The sequence below is a fragment of the Aulonocara stuartgranti genome (assembly GCF_965226115.1).
Source record: "Aulonocara stuartgranti genome assembly, chromosome: 18".
In the NCBI taxonomy this organism is placed as follows: Eukaryota; Metazoa; Chordata; class Actinopteri; order Cichliformes; family Cichlidae; genus Aulonocara; species Aulonocara stuartgranti.
Window position 1 is genome coordinate 3,748,283 of NC_138954.1, and position 15,579 is coordinate 3,763,861.

The 15,579-nt window shown below is 42.5% G+C and overlaps 1 protein-coding gene across 1 annotated transcript in view; it reads right to left on the reverse strand.

Moving 5' to 3' along the window:
- Positions 1–13,425, reverse strand: part of basp1 (brain abundant, membrane attached signal protein 1) — a 49,767-nt gene extending 36,342 nt beyond the window's left edge. The window contains exon 1 of the mRNA XM_082513395.1: positions 13,267–13,425. The gene's annotated coding sequence lies outside the window, so the exon portion shown is untranslated. The remainder of the gene's footprint in view (positions 1–13,266) is intronic.
- Between the last annotated feature and the right edge of the window lie 2,154 nt (positions 13,426–15,579).

Below are 15,579 nucleotides of genomic sequence, written 5' to 3' on the forward strand. Positions count from 1 at the left end.
GGAAATCTGGAAGCCCGAAGTTCCATCTCACCGCAGGCACAGCTAAAGGTTACGTTAACCGATGCTACAATTGCTCTTGATTGCTTTGAGATTTGTGCTGATTGAGTACCCAAATTGAGTAATTACATTCACATATCAAATTTAGCTGACACTGAGCAACTCGCAGTGAACGTGACATTTTCCAGATTTCCTTTATTTATTTATTTTTTGTTCCACATGTTTTTATTTTATTTGAAGAAAGATTTCTTGACTGCTTTTCTCCCTTATTGGTAAGTCACACAACTATAAACTTCACTTCCCATGTGTGCTTGCATGACAGAGCACAGGTGGGCTTTATTTGATCTCAATAAAGGCTCTGAGACAAACATTTGCAATGATGAAGATTTATTTACCGAAAGCTTGACTGAATTCACTGGAATTAAACAGGAAGCAATAACAAAAGTGCCCCGGCTCTTTAATGAACAACACTGAGTAATGTAACCTTAACCCTCCTGCCATCCTTTAAAAAACTCACACCCATCACCCTAGGGACCATTCTCAGCCACGCCATAAAAAGACCATATATCCATATCTTATTCCACTTTAAATTAGCCAACCTTGTAAAACTACTTCTCCCTGAAATATTCATGTAAAGTTTTAATTATATTTTCGTTGTTTTAACCCTTCAAATCCCAGTGTTATTACATGAGCGCCCTGTGTTATAAGCCCCAAAAACCAAAAAACGAAACTAAATATTTCCACAAAAAACCAGTTGAAGTAATATGTGATTGTCATTATAAGTAGGCCTTTAGATGGACCAAAGATTGGCACCAACATACATTTTGACCTGCCATTATTTTTTTGCATTTTTTTTGCAATTTAAAAATTAAAACTTCAAGGCCCTGAGTCTTCATTGACATCCAAGAAAAGAAGAAAAAATAAAATCATGTGATGATAATTTGGGGTTGAAAAATAGCGTTTATAATGGAAGTCAATGGGCAGAAAATGGTCCCCAGGGTGATGGGTGTGGGGATTTCTGCTGCTCAGCCATTTTAGGCTGATTTAAGGAATTCACACTGGAATATTGACATTGACAGGTAAAAACTATCCTGTGGCAAGTTTGGTTATATTCCACTGAACACAGTGGAAATGGCAGCCATTTAACACATAGCAGTGGCACAAAAAGGTCCCAAGAAGGCAGGAAGGTTAATATAAAGAATTTCAGACACACAGCTGGATTGCAGTATTATTCTGTAAAGAGGTGCTGGATAAGGCTAATTGCTGCTTATCTGTTTCCTGTGACACTTCCAGCTCCAGAGAGACTACAGCAAACATTCTGCTCCTATCACATCTGTACAGAGGCTCCATCTGGCTACCAAAGCTACCCGGGGATTGTTTCGTAGCAGAAGATTTCTTTGTCTTGCTTTCAGCCCAGCATTAGAGAGCTCCATCTCTGGTGTCAATCAATACAACTGCAGCTCTAAGCCCACCACTAGCAGCTCTGCTGTCCCTGTGTCCCACACCATCTTCCTTTCCATCTGTCTGCACAGATCCCTGAGGTCCCTCCTGGCTTCCAGACGGAGCCAGACATGGTCCAACATCAATCAATATTTCTGCAGGGCTGTGCTGATGAGCAGAGCTCAGAGGGTTTCTTTTTTCTTTTTTTTTTACATCGAATCAGAGCCAGGTGACATTTCTGAGAAATTTCTGGGAATGGAATGAAAACTGCTAATGGGAAATGGCTTTTAAAATAGTATCAGTTGTTTTGCATGTTTCAGCTCATTAGCTGCTAATTGGAGACATACTCTTTTACATGAGTGACTATCATTAGATTTTACTTTAGCTTCTTATCTTTTAAGCCCTAATTGTTTCCCATTTATTTAAGCAGGATAAAATTTGGTTTGCAAAGATTACAAAGTTACCTGACAGCTTTAATTCAGTGAATAAGATTTCACCAAGCGATAATCTGACTGAGATATCTCAATAAATATATGATGAAATGTTTACATTCCTTTGATATTTGACCTGAATCTGACCTCAGTCACGAGTGCCAAGCCTTACAGAGCAAAACAGAGAATTTACTGATGGATTCTTAAATTGCCGCCTTCAGGGGTTTTGTGCAAGGAGGTCAAAGTTTTGTGTCTCTTCGGTCATATTACAAGACTTAGAGGGCGGCTCAGTCCATCAGGAGTGAGGACAGAAGCTGTCTGATATAAAAATCCTTTCAATGCTTTACCCCTCCTGCCTCTGCACCCAGAATCGAGGGTAATAACTCCTCGCTGCTTTCTGGAGACTTTTCTGTGATGTTTATGATCCCCTTTACCAGCTAGGCCTGAGTGCACAGGAAAAGCATAAAACCTTCTCCAGAATTAGCTTTAACATCTTGCCGTAAATACGACGCACAAAGAGAGAGGAAGATTCGCTGAGACGTTTAAAGGAGGCAGTGAGTTCACAAGCAAAAGATGAAGTCACTTGAAGTACTTGCATCAAGTAACAGCACATCGCCACATGTGGGTCATGTGACTTTGGTGAACAATCTCCTGCCTGGCTTCAACCAGAGCTCGAACTGTAAAAAAGGAAACTGTGGTTGTGACCTTAAAATGGCATCAGAAACGGGAGTCTCTGAGTAGCAGTAAAAGCAGCTTCGGGCTGATCTCGAACAACAACTGCATCCATTTCTAACACTCATAGCAGAGCTGCAGACTCAGACATCCACCCCAGCCTTGTTTTTCTCCGTCTGTCCGTCTGCCCAGCTCGGCTAAACTGACCCGCTCAGCTTTGGATCTAAGTGACCCCTGTCACCGGCGTGTCTGCGGCTCGCAGCCAAACGCCAGTGGAGTGAAATTTGACGTGGCGGGCGTTTGCTGTCTTCAGCCACAACAGTGAGACAGCGAGAGTGAGAGAGAGGGAGGGGGCAGCCCTGGAGTGAGTGGTGCTGGGTGCCAGGCTAGACATGGAGGCAGGACAAAGTTGACTCTCAACTCCAGCTAACCCCGAGAAGAGCCGGGGGGGTGGGGGTGAGAGCACCAGCGAGGATGCGTGTGTGTGGGGGGGGGGGGCACCCAGAGTCTGGATGGGGTCTGCTTAAAGTTTCTAGAATAAGAGCCAAATTATTGAATTAAAGACATGATCACGCAGCATCATTACAAATACATTTTAATTAGATTAGTTATAATCAGACTGTTTATTTGATGGTTGTTGTTAAAGCTACATCTAGTATATGATTACATTACATTGTATTAATTAATTATTTTTGAATAAAACACTAAAAAAACAAAGCAGAATACTTTATTTAATCTAATATTTAACTGAATTACTTTATATTTTATTCTTTTTTGCAAAATAAGTTCATAGTTACATGCATGTAATCCAACACATGGCAAAATATGCAAGTAAATTCAATAAACGTTCATATTTATAAAAACAAAATTAAGTCAGCCAGTGTGTTATTTGTTGATGAGCAATAAACACCAGGAAAATGTTGGGAAATAAACAATAAATTATTTAATAAATGTAAATAAATTGTGAATAAACTATTTCTGCTTTAAAAGCTTCAGATGTGGTGAGACAAACCACAAATATGTACAGTGCTGTAAAAATTCTTCACTTCCACCTTGCATGCATTAAAAACACACACATCTCCACCAGCTTACCGACGTCTCACACATCCAACACATGGCTGAGGATTTCAGACAGGCCTTTGATTACGTCTCGCACTTCAGGAAAAAAAAAATCCGGCGAGAGATATTCTTGTAATTTTCTTCTCGTCATCAGTTTGTCTCTCGATGATGGGAGCTGACAGAACTGGGACCGCGGCGCTCGCGCGAAGAGGCCGAACACCTCCGAGTCTTCACTCTGTTGTACCATCTCATTATTTTCAGACTCCGTCCCTCGACTGTTTAAGATTCACGCCAGGAACGGCGTTTGGTTTGGTTTCCAAGACTCGGCGGGCCTTAAAGGTTTAAAGGAAAAAAGAGAGCGACGGGGAGGAAGGAAGGAAATGCTGACGGCCTGTGACGGCTGTTCGTCATCCACAGTTCTGAATAAAGTTGGTACTTTTATATCTCAGGTTTCCTGCGAATGTCAGTCTGTGTGCTTCCTTTATTCTCCTTTGTTTCTCTAATAACTGCCCGTTATTTAAATGCATCACAGTGTTCGTTAACGCTACTTTCAACAGAAATTTCAATTGAAACAGTCTCCATGTTAACATCACTATGCTAACATGCCTTAAATGCACCAGCATGCCTCTGCTTACTGTGTTCAGCATCATCGATAAGAAGAAGGATCCGTTTCATTTTGCTGCAGAAACTGTAAGACACACGAAAAACATCAACAGTGAGGATCTGCTGGGGCCCGGTCAGTGAGCAATCTTAGATTTTCTGCTTTCCGTCAGATAAACACAACTCTGACTGCAGACACATTTGAGCCAGTTGTAGATGCTTCACAGTTAAACGATCTCTACTGGCTGATAATAGTTTGAGATGCTAACAGTTGGTGCTTAAAGGTGCTGCTTTATGAGCATTCAGGAGAAGAATGAACATCATCAGAATCCTTAAGTTTATTTTTAATTAACGAGGCAGACGTGTCCTCGTCTGGCTGTAGAACAGTTTTCTTATTTTTTTTTTTAGTTTATCGCCTTCTGCTCACACAGAAGCAGCTGTGGTATTATCACAACTTTGCACGTGCAGCAACCGGACATCAGCGCGCTGAATCCTCCTTTGGGTTCTTTGCTGGCTGGGTGCTGAGGCAGGAAGCCAATTTATAGGTGAGGGACACATGAAACTAACGGGCACATCAAACACCTTTCAGCTGGTTCTCTTTTAGGCCATTTTTAGTTGTCAAGTTTTTCCTGGCTTATAGATTTTTAGCCATCAGAGCGGCAGCGTTTCTTAAAAACAGCTGGACCTCTGTGAAGAGCTGGTGTCACACTCTTCTCTTTTACAGTCTGACATGAATGAAAGGCCAGATTATTTTTTTACCTTTTCACACTACACAGCAGATTGTGCTCAGTTGCACTTGTGGGCTAAAACAAGATGGCTGCCGCAGACAGAGCTGTGAACGTCTATTACCGAGTTCACACTGGCCTGTAAGTCACACTGAATATCTGAATCTGGAAATTCCTGCAGTTAATAACTGACTCTTGCATAGAAAATCAGAAATGCTTCTGATATCAGTCACAGTCTTTAAATCAGGAATGTGACACTTTCTGATTTCCCCGGGATTTGCTGTTCTGTGTCTGTTGTTTACAAACCTGAAGCCAGAGAGGGAAAAAATGACTTCCTTTCAATGGCAGAGTTATTATTATATAACAAAGCGACATCTCTATATAAATGTGCCCATTTGGCTGATACAGGTGTTAATAGAGCTGGAAATACCTTCACAATGCACTGTCCCTCTTTCATAGCAATTACTTAACAATAACAGGTGCCGCTTTTCTAGCCAAGCTTAAAGTGAAATTGTTGGGCTATTAAAATCCCATAGCTCTGAAAATGTTATCGCCGTCTGCTCCACTTTTAGAATCAACTCGGTCTGCTCTACAGATAAGAGGACAGGTCGTTGGAAGAAATATGGCCGCACTGGTCCTTTATCTGCCCTCGCCAAATGATTCTACATCCACAAGGACACCCGAGTGAGTGAGTGGATTTGGGATTCAGCAGAGAGCGAGCCGAGACGGCCGAGTTCATTCCTGCCCCGTCGGGGTACATATCAGATAACGTTGTCGCTTTCGGTTTGATCTGTAATTTCCTGGAAGACGAGGAGCGATGTGACAGATGGCGCTCACGGTGAAAGAGCTGCCGAGGACGAGGACATGTTGGGGTGCCGTCAAACCTCCAGCGAGACTGGAGAGCGGGCAGGGACACGAGGAGGGGCCGGCCGTCGCTTCTACTTCTAGTTTCCTGCATTTTCGCTGCAAAAAATCCCCTGAATGCAAGACAAGAAGACCCCTGAGGTCAAAGAGTTTAGCATTTGTTGAATCACATTAATGTATATTTTGGAGCCTCGCTCCTGCCAGCTCACATCAGATGTTTCTGCTGCTTTCTTTAATAATCAATTAAAGGAACATGCAGTTTTTGTAAGAAAGACCTAAAAAGCACAGATTTATCCCCAGCTCTCTGTTGGTGCTTTAAAACTGGCAGCACTTTATATTAAGGTAAACCTACTCACCATCAACTCTTTGTCTGTTTGCAGATTAATCACATGTTATTAGCTTTTCATTTGTCGTGTATTACTCCCTCTTTTGCGCAACCCTGTTCTACGAGAAGCAGGTCATCAACTTAAGCATTTCCCCTCTAGTTTCTTATAATTACTGTGTAATGTTACCAAGTTAGGAAACTGCTGAGCATGAATCACAATCATAATGTGTTACTTGCTGTGGGGTTTGTGAGGTCAGGGTGGTGGGAGGGCTCGAGCCAATCCCAGCTGTGATAGAGGCAGCGTGCACCGTGGACAGGCTGCCAATCTGCTGCTGGGCTAACACCGAGAGGCAGACGAGCATTCACACCGACAGCCAAGTCAGAATCACCAATCACCATTTACACTTAGCAAGTTAGCACTTTCATATGATTTCAGTCAATATTACTATAAAAACATCTGAGCTGATAAATGCAGTGTGCACAGAATCCTTTTTCATTTCTGACTTGTGTCTAATCTTTTCATCTACACTACTCTGTTTTACGGTTTTATCTGCAGCTAACCCTAGCATTATCTGATGTTTTTACTGAAACTGCACCAACTACAAAATAATAACGCAATGTTAAATGTCAACAAAAATTAAATGTGAAAAGATTTATCCATAGACCAGAAGTCAGTACAGCGATCAGCATAAAAGTAACCTAATTTTCATCTACAATTATGATGATTTAATTCCCAACCAAGCAGATAAAACACACAGATGACATGACAGATGTGTCAGCAGTGGGGCGTAGCAGAGCTACGAGTCATTTCTTCTCATCACAACATCTTTTGCAAAACCACCACGTCCAACTGCTGTGCTGCACTTCAGCAGCATAAATAAATGGCACCAAAATAAACTTTAAGCACAAGTTTACAGCCATTTGATACACATTCATGCTTCCTTTAACAGGAAATTGAAACATCTGACTTCCTCATTCCTGACAGGCCAGAGGACCACACTGATGGACATCGAGCGCCTATCGAACGGAGGCAGCGCGGCCACACGAAGATTCTCCTCAAGTTCAAAAGTTCCTACTGTGAGGAAGCAACTATTCCTGCTTTCAGTGCAGCTCGTGGACTCGTTATGGAGTCAAACTCTCAGCCAACACTTAGCATTTATACCTCCACACTGTTGTGAGCTGGTCTGTCAAACAACATAAAAAACTGTCTGTTAATGGTGGCTGCTGTCCAAGAAATCCACTTCTCTGTTTTGCACTCGTACAAAAGAAAAACTATGAGCTGTCATCTGCAACAGCTGTTCTAGTGTTATAAACAGAAAACAGAGCATTTAGCATTTCTTTTGTAATTATAACACAGTGGCATTAAACTAAGGGTTCACAAACACTAGCACACTAATGAAGTCCGCAGCAGTGCTGTAATAAATGTTAACTCTGTGCCATTTGCCTTTTATTTATTTATAGCCTTGAATAGAGAATTGGACAGGATATGCCGGGCCAAAGGGAGTGAGGCGCTTCAACAAGTGGCCTAAAATACGCACGGTGACACTGCAGTTACATTTTGTCAATGTCAAACTCCTTTTATGGTGATTTCTGGGGTTTTAATAGGTGGCATTGGGCTGTATTGTACGGTTGCCTTGCAGATGAAAGAAACCACAAATGAATGTTCCAATGGAAAAGATTAAAGATTAGCAGTGGTGGGGCTAGCAGCAGAAATAGTAGCAGTCAGGGTGAGATCTCATCACTGCCCAACAGGAAACGCTCAATATAACATCGAGTGGGAGTGATTATGGTTAACTGGGTGATGGGTTAGGGGGGATGTTTAAAATACTGTATGCAGCAGGTGTCAGCTTAGATTTCAGGTGAGCTGTAAAAGCAGGACCTTGATGTTTTAGGTAGACTACCGTGATCAAAGGGGGATGGGATACAGCACAGGATGCAGATAAAAAACATGCAGCTGACTCAAGCTGACTGCCTGAACTCTTGATCACTTTTAAAAAATATATTTGTGAACTGCGTGAATACTGACACAGGCTTTCAAATCACATGGGACTCTATGGGGGATTTGCTTTCTTCTTTTAGAGTCAGCCTCAAGTGGACATTAGTGGAACTGCACCTTTTGGTACTTCTGTCCGCAGGCTGCTGTAAGGATAAACCACAAAACCCACCACATTAATGCAATTAAATGCAAATGATATCACACGCAACTAAATATATCCTTGAGGTTTCAGTTCACTGTAGTCACGGTAACTAAAACATACTTCCAACCTGCAAAGAAGTTGTCATCTTGCACTTCCTTAAAAATGTAACCCAAGCTGCGTTCAAAGATAGATACAGTGTTGTGCAACACGTAACCAAATGATTTCAGCTTATTTTGAGTCGCACACACACACAGTTGTTCATATGTGCTACACAGCTGCAGCCTCCCATTGTTCTGCTTTATCTCCGCTCCCTTAAGTTAACCAGCCTGTTTCTCCATTACACACAGCATGATGCCTTAATTAAGACTGATGCAGGATTGTGTGAAAGTGATCCTGCTGATCACATGACCAAACAATGAAATAAAAAATAAATAAAAATCATATAAAGAGAGACGGACCCTCTAAGACCTGCAAATTCATGTAGACAAAATGTCCCTCACCCCCTCATTATCAGTCCCTTAGTCTGTCAGGTACACTGCAAGTATGTGGACACACACTGATAATCACCTATGACTCATCATCCGCTTACTTTTGCATGAGTACACGATGTGTGTAACACAGACAGGGGTGGGTGAGGTATCATTGCTTCGTGTCTGCTCTCCTCTCTGTAACGTATTCACAGTCACACACTGAGCAGCAGACAGCGGCGGTAACCGATGAGTCACCATCCTAACTTCTCATCAGGTTGCCGTTTGTCTCCATCTGGCAAAGATGAATGAACAGAGTCGGGGATGAATTTATGTCAGCCAATCAACAGCCAGACAGGCAACACGCATGATCGTGGCTCAAGAGTTGGGAGTTCGCCTTGTAATCGGAAGGTTGCCGGTTCGAGCCCCGGCTCGGACAGTCTCGGTTCTTGTGTCCTTAGGCGAGACACTTCACCCGTTGCCTACTGGTGGTGGTCAGAGGGCCCGGTGGCGCCAGTGTCCGGCAGCCTCGCCTCTGTCAGTGCGCCCCACGGTGGCTGTGGCTACAATGTAGCTGCCATCACTAGTGTGTGGATGGGTGGATGTGTAAAGCGCTTTGGGGTCCTTAGGGACTAGTAAAGCGATATACAAATACAGGCCATTTACCATTACTACAAGACCCCCATTACCATGGTGATCCTGCAACACCACTCATGAGGAGGTTGCAGTAGCAAACACAAACCGAGGAGTGCAAAGCTATGAGTATTCAGAATATTTTTACCACTGCAAATGACTGGAAATCTTTACATTTAAATTAGCTGTGGGACTTTCTTATGTTCACAGGGAGGGGGGGGGGATCTTCTTACAGGGAACCTGCCGTAGTGGGCTGCCGTGTTTTCACATGAGTCCAGATGAGCCAAGGCAGTGTCCAGAATACCAGAATATGATGGAAAACACAGCAGGATTAAACGTGCCTCAGGTCTAGATTGTTTTATGTTAAACTGATGACCAACATCTCATTCAGGCTTGGAAAGGTAGAAGTAAAGGAGGAGGAGTCAGTCAGTTTCAATCTACAACTTCACTGCTAGATGTCACAAAGTCTTACGTACTTGTCCTTTAAGCACCGATCACCAATTATTGGGAAAATTACAGAAACCAACCTCGTGTCTGAGATGTTTTCTGTGAATCCAATCTGATTGTAAATCTTAATAAAGGTAATATTTCTCTCAAAAATACCCTCACCTGTAATAAGAGTCATTCAAAGGACAAGAAGTATTCCCAGTCACATTTCAACCAATCAAAATGCTCCGTATCATTTTTTTTATTCAATTTGATTCTATTTAATTTTATTTATAGAGCACCAAATCACAACAACAATCACCTCAAAGAGCTTTATATTGTAAGGTAGACCCTACAATGATACATACAGAGAAAACCCAACAATCACATGACCCCCTGTGAGCAGCACTTTGGCAACAGTGGGAAGGAAAAACTCCCTTTTAACAGGAAGAAATAGCATTCTCCTATTTAAATATCTTTAAATGTTTTGTTTTATTACATCGCTGGTGCAACATCAGCACATGAAAGCTCATTATTGAGTGTCACAGACAGAAACAACACGAGAGTGTAATGAAGACAGATCACACCAAACATAAAGCAGTGTCTGGGTCACTGTGTAGGACTGTATAGCTGAAATGCACATCTGTATTAAGAGTTTCTACATCCCCTGACGTGGTCAGGGTCTCCTTTTACTTGTATTGTCAGATGGAGGCACTTTTAACAGCACATCTACAACACAAGCAAACACATCACCTAGGTGATGCGGGTCCAGCTCTCTTTTCATGTAGAGGAAGTGATGATTTGTTTCCAAGTGCCTCCGTTGTACATTAGCACTCTGGCCGAGGGCTAACATCCTCAGCCAAAAACAAACACTTCCCAGATCTTGTCTGCTGACATTTTAAGCAAACTGTCAGCTTAGGTAACTATTCATGGTGTGTTCCACACAAAAAAGCAATCAGAGCATTTAATGTGTCACCCTGTAATAAATCCCACCATCCTGAGACTATAATATCAGAATCGATGGGATTCATTTTGAAAAAGGCGTTTTAAACCATCTATCCCTCATCACAAATGTCATTATTGTCTGTTTGAATTCATACTGAGGCCGTGTTTGCAAACGTGCAGAAATAATTAATGACGAGATGAAAACAAATGCTATAAAATCTCTATATGTTAATTATGGAATATCAGTGGATATGATGTGAACATGCTCATCCATATTCTTAAATTCTAATCTCACGCAGAGTTTCGTAAACCCACTCTGTTGATTAACCCCAGCCGCCCACCCACCAAGACCAATTACACTCGCTCCCTATCTGCTATCGCCTTTGAAGCATCAAACTGTAAATCTTCCCATCACTGGGCAAGAGTGGAAAAGACAGTGAGTCAGTTTAGAAATGGAAATTGTCTCTGCATTCATCAGTGATTTCCTACAAACTGCTGCTACAGTAAACTGTTGTTTGATTACGGCAACAATTACAATCACAGTTATTTTGGCCACGGCTGAGATCACAGTTAACGGGACTGTTTGTGGACTGACTGGGTTTATTGAACGCATCTCTTTAACTGTTGCAACGTACCCTTGAAATTTGATTGTAATTCATCTGAAATAGGAATGGAAATATAGAAAGAAATGAAGTAAACACCAACAGGGTCAGAGCACTGTTAGGAAACGCAGAGCAGCACAGTGCGAACGTTATCTTCATTATCTTCCTTTAATAATTGTTAAAGGAGGAAAATGTCAATGAAATCTGAATTGGACTAATTTTACAACCCTAGGTGTGACGCGCCCTCGCTGCACACCTTTACTTGCTGTGTCAGGTAAAAGGTTGATTTCAGCAGTAAGTCAACACAAGCAAAAAACTCCCACAGACTGCAGATTCCTGTATGTTGACTTCAGCTGTTGGTGGGCTCAGAGCTGTAAGACTGAATGTCTATGAATGTCCTAACTATCTGTTGCTACAGTGCATGAACTGTGCAGGTGACAGTTTGCCAGAAAATCATTAAAATTGTCCAACAAAACCTTCTTTAAGCAAATAATGCTGTTTGTCATTTCTGCATCGGTTTCATTGTGATTTCAGGTGAAGTAATTATCATAATTAATCATTACAATACCCGATTAATCAGTTATTTCAGCACATCGCTGCAGCACAGTCCAATTCCGATACAGCACCACCACAACTGAGGCGCCATTCACACACAAACCATCATCCGCACACACAATCCACAGCGTCACATCACCGAGAAACGGAGGGGAAAAAACACGCAGACAACCCAAAATACACGCGCACAGACACACAACCCCTCCTCGTCACATTTTAATCGTTTATTGTCTTTTTTTTTCACGCAAATAAACAACTAAACCAAAACCCGAAAGACTGCCCTCCTCCTCTCCATCCTATTGATACGCAAGGTGGCATCTCTCCCATCCACACCCTACACCTAATGCGCATGCGTGCCGCGGCAAACAAAGGACCAGGCAATTAACCGGCGGGGTACGGCTAATAAAGTTTGACTCGCTGCGTAAGCAAACCGATACATTCGAGCAGCGGCAGAAACAAGAAGACGAGTGAAAAGATGAACTCTGTGTTTGTGCGGGAGAGAATGCAGCTTAGATTCTCCATCAGCCACCCCCACCCTCCTCCTTTTCATCCTCCTCCTCCTCATCAACATCATCCCACAGAGGCTCCTCAACCCCCCATCCCTCCTCCATACTCCTTCTGAGTGCAATAAAACGAGAATATGAGATCAATAATTCATCTGAATCATGACACGGACTGATGTGGTTAGAGAGTGCATGTGATACGAGTCACTGAGTGCGTGCATGTGCGCGCGTGCGTGTCGCATTCAGGCAGAACGGTGTCACACCTCCACAAAGACAAAGAGGTGGGGCGAGCAGAAGAGCACTCTTCTTATTTCTGGATGTTCAACTGTTTACTGGCTGCGAATTATGAGGGGGGCACCCCCACCCCACCCCCGAGCCCCAAATCCCCCCTCCCCTCTGCGGTGCGGAGCAGTCTGTGGAAATTATATAATCATAAACGATATCAAAGCAATCAATAAATAATAAAGAGCACGCTGCTCGATCGCACTTTGAGCGCTGTCGAGGTGATTTTTGCTTTTTTCCCTCAATAAAAGTGAGAAAAACGAGACCGTGTCTGAGCGCGTGCTCTCCCAGACTGTACACACCCCTTTTTAAACTCGTGCACATTTTGTCGCCTGGAAAAGAAAAAGAGAAAAAAAGAGCACAGAAGAAAACAGAATTTTACAGTTTCCTAATTTCTCCCTTTCTAAAAAATATTTGATTTCCTTCTTTTTTCACGACATCTCCACGTCCTTTGTCTCATCCCCTGCACTCGCTCCGCGCGGCTGTCCAAACGGAGAGATGGGAAAAGACAAAAGGAATAAAGAAAATAAAAGAGCCACGAGCATGTGAGCGGCTCCGTGGGGCAGTAAAAGAGGAGAGTGGGGCGATGGAGCAGCTCTTACCGTGTGCACTGAAGTTCCGACACGTTCTCTGCGCTCCTGGCAGCTTCAAGCAGCGGCTGCTGGATTTTTTTGCGGCTTCTCCTGCGCGCCCAGCGGCTTGTGCCTGCTACACGGTACGGCTCCGCGGCGATCCTCCGCCTGCGCGCACACGCATCTGAACGCACGTGCACGCGCGAGCGGTGTGCACTCAGAGCAGCAGCGTGAAGAAAACGTACCTGTTCCTAACGACTCGCTTTATTAAAGCTCTGTGGTGCACGCGTCTTTATTTTCATTTATTTCTTTAGGATCATAAAACACTTAATGCTGCTTTATGATCATTTTATCACTGCTGTGCTGCTGCATATGTGTGACCGAGCGGTGTCTCCAAACGTGAAGCTCATTTTTTTCAATCCTTCACACAAAATGATTCATTTTATTTTATTTATGCATTTAGTAAAAAAAAAAATTACTCTGATATTGTTAGGAACGGAAATTTCTCTCTGCGCTTCTTTTAGTTGCAATACTTCATTCTTGCGCTCCGTCTTTCGTCAGTCGTTGCTTTAGAGCGCCCCCTGCTGTTCACTTTATTCACGTGTTTCCGAGGACTTGTTGGTCGGCGGGACGCACCTGTTGATTCACAGACTGAAGAAACTGTCATCTGTTTATTGGACCAGATTTTACAAAGTAAAAATGAAAAAAAAAAAACTCAACTTGTTTCACATTTTAGGAAAAACTGTTGACTCCAAAAAATGTTTACCCGCTTCTCAATGCTCCACTGTTTATGTTTTAATGTTTAATCTCTGAGGGCTTCAGAAATAGTAAATCATTGTATTTATCTGTATGTGTTTACATCTGTTTAAGTACAGCAGAAAGGTTTGGTGAATGTGTAATAACCATATTTTCTGCACGGCATTACCTAAAGTTTGACACTAGATGGCAATGTTTGCAAAGAGTTGATGCTCCACATAAAACCAGAGCTAAAAAGTTAGTTCATGTCAAATAAAAGGAGAGGGGCGTTTATGTTGTAAAGCTATTAGTTTCTCTTCAGAGACTTGCTCTCCTCTCTGTCACAGGGGAATCTCATCCTTGTCAGTGTCGACAGCAGGGCTGTCACGTCACAGTGTTTGCAGGTGAACTTATGAGCTTTAACAAAAGGCTTTGAAAAGTTTTAGTTTTTGATTCCTTGAATCATTTGAATTCAGGATTTTCATGTGAACTGTTCAAAGTAATCCTTCTTAAAAAAATAATTAAAGAACAATAGTAATTAGTGGTTGTAACATTCGCCTTATCTGTGAAAGATCACAGATTCAAGAGTGGTCGCAAGCTTCTCTACTTGTAAGGCAGCAGCTAAAAGTATGTTTCTATTAAAGAAAAACTCTTATTTATCGTATAATTGGCCTTGGTGCAGCTCCTCAGTTCATTGTTCTTCTGTGACCAACAGGCTTTTAGTGCTTCTCTCTGTAAGCCAACTTTTCTCTGATTGGCTGCTTCTCATAAGCAGAGAGTCAGAGTTGTTTGCCCGAAAAGATCATATTAAGCAGATCACATGTCACTGGCATCATGCCGAGTGTTTGGCTCACAAGGATTACTTGACTTTATTCTGACCTATTTTATTTGAAAGTAGTTGTGATGGTTAATGTGAGCATCCATCACTGAACTGTATAAATGTCACAGAGAAAAAGGAAAACCACAATAAGTCCACTTTAAGTGCATTTTCATATCCACAACTTAAATGTGTTGTTGTTGCCTCTGCAATGTCACACTGAGACTCAGCAGTTTGTTATCAACATTTCAGCTCCTCCAAAGGGATTCCCATGGTGAAGACCAACAAAGTGCAGCCCCCTCCCCTCCCTCTGGCAGGAAGTGTATTGGGATTAGGGAGAGGTCAGTTTGTTCTGGGAGATGCAGTGACCCGACTTACCCGGCTGTACCTGACCCCTGCACAGAGCTGCTGATAAATCTTGCATGTTCTCAGATGATCCCACTGCCTATGAACTACAAGTGACCCTTCACATCCCATAGTCCTTCCTTTCTTTCCCAACATTATCACATACCACCAACAGGAGGGCAGTTTTAAGGTGGCCTGCACCTTTTGTACATGTACGAACTCTTTCAGAGTCTTTTGTGAGGAATAAAAGAGTATCTATTCTGAGCATCCTTTAAAAAACAACTGGGTCCAGCCAACACTGAGTGCAAGACAAAGAATGCCAGACTGAAACATCGCCAGCAGCAAAGCCAAATTCATCAGGGTCAGGTCCACAAAGGTAAAGGTAGTTGCATCTAGGCATCACGGTTTTGCACTCCTGACTTTTAATTTGAATGCCACATCGCTAC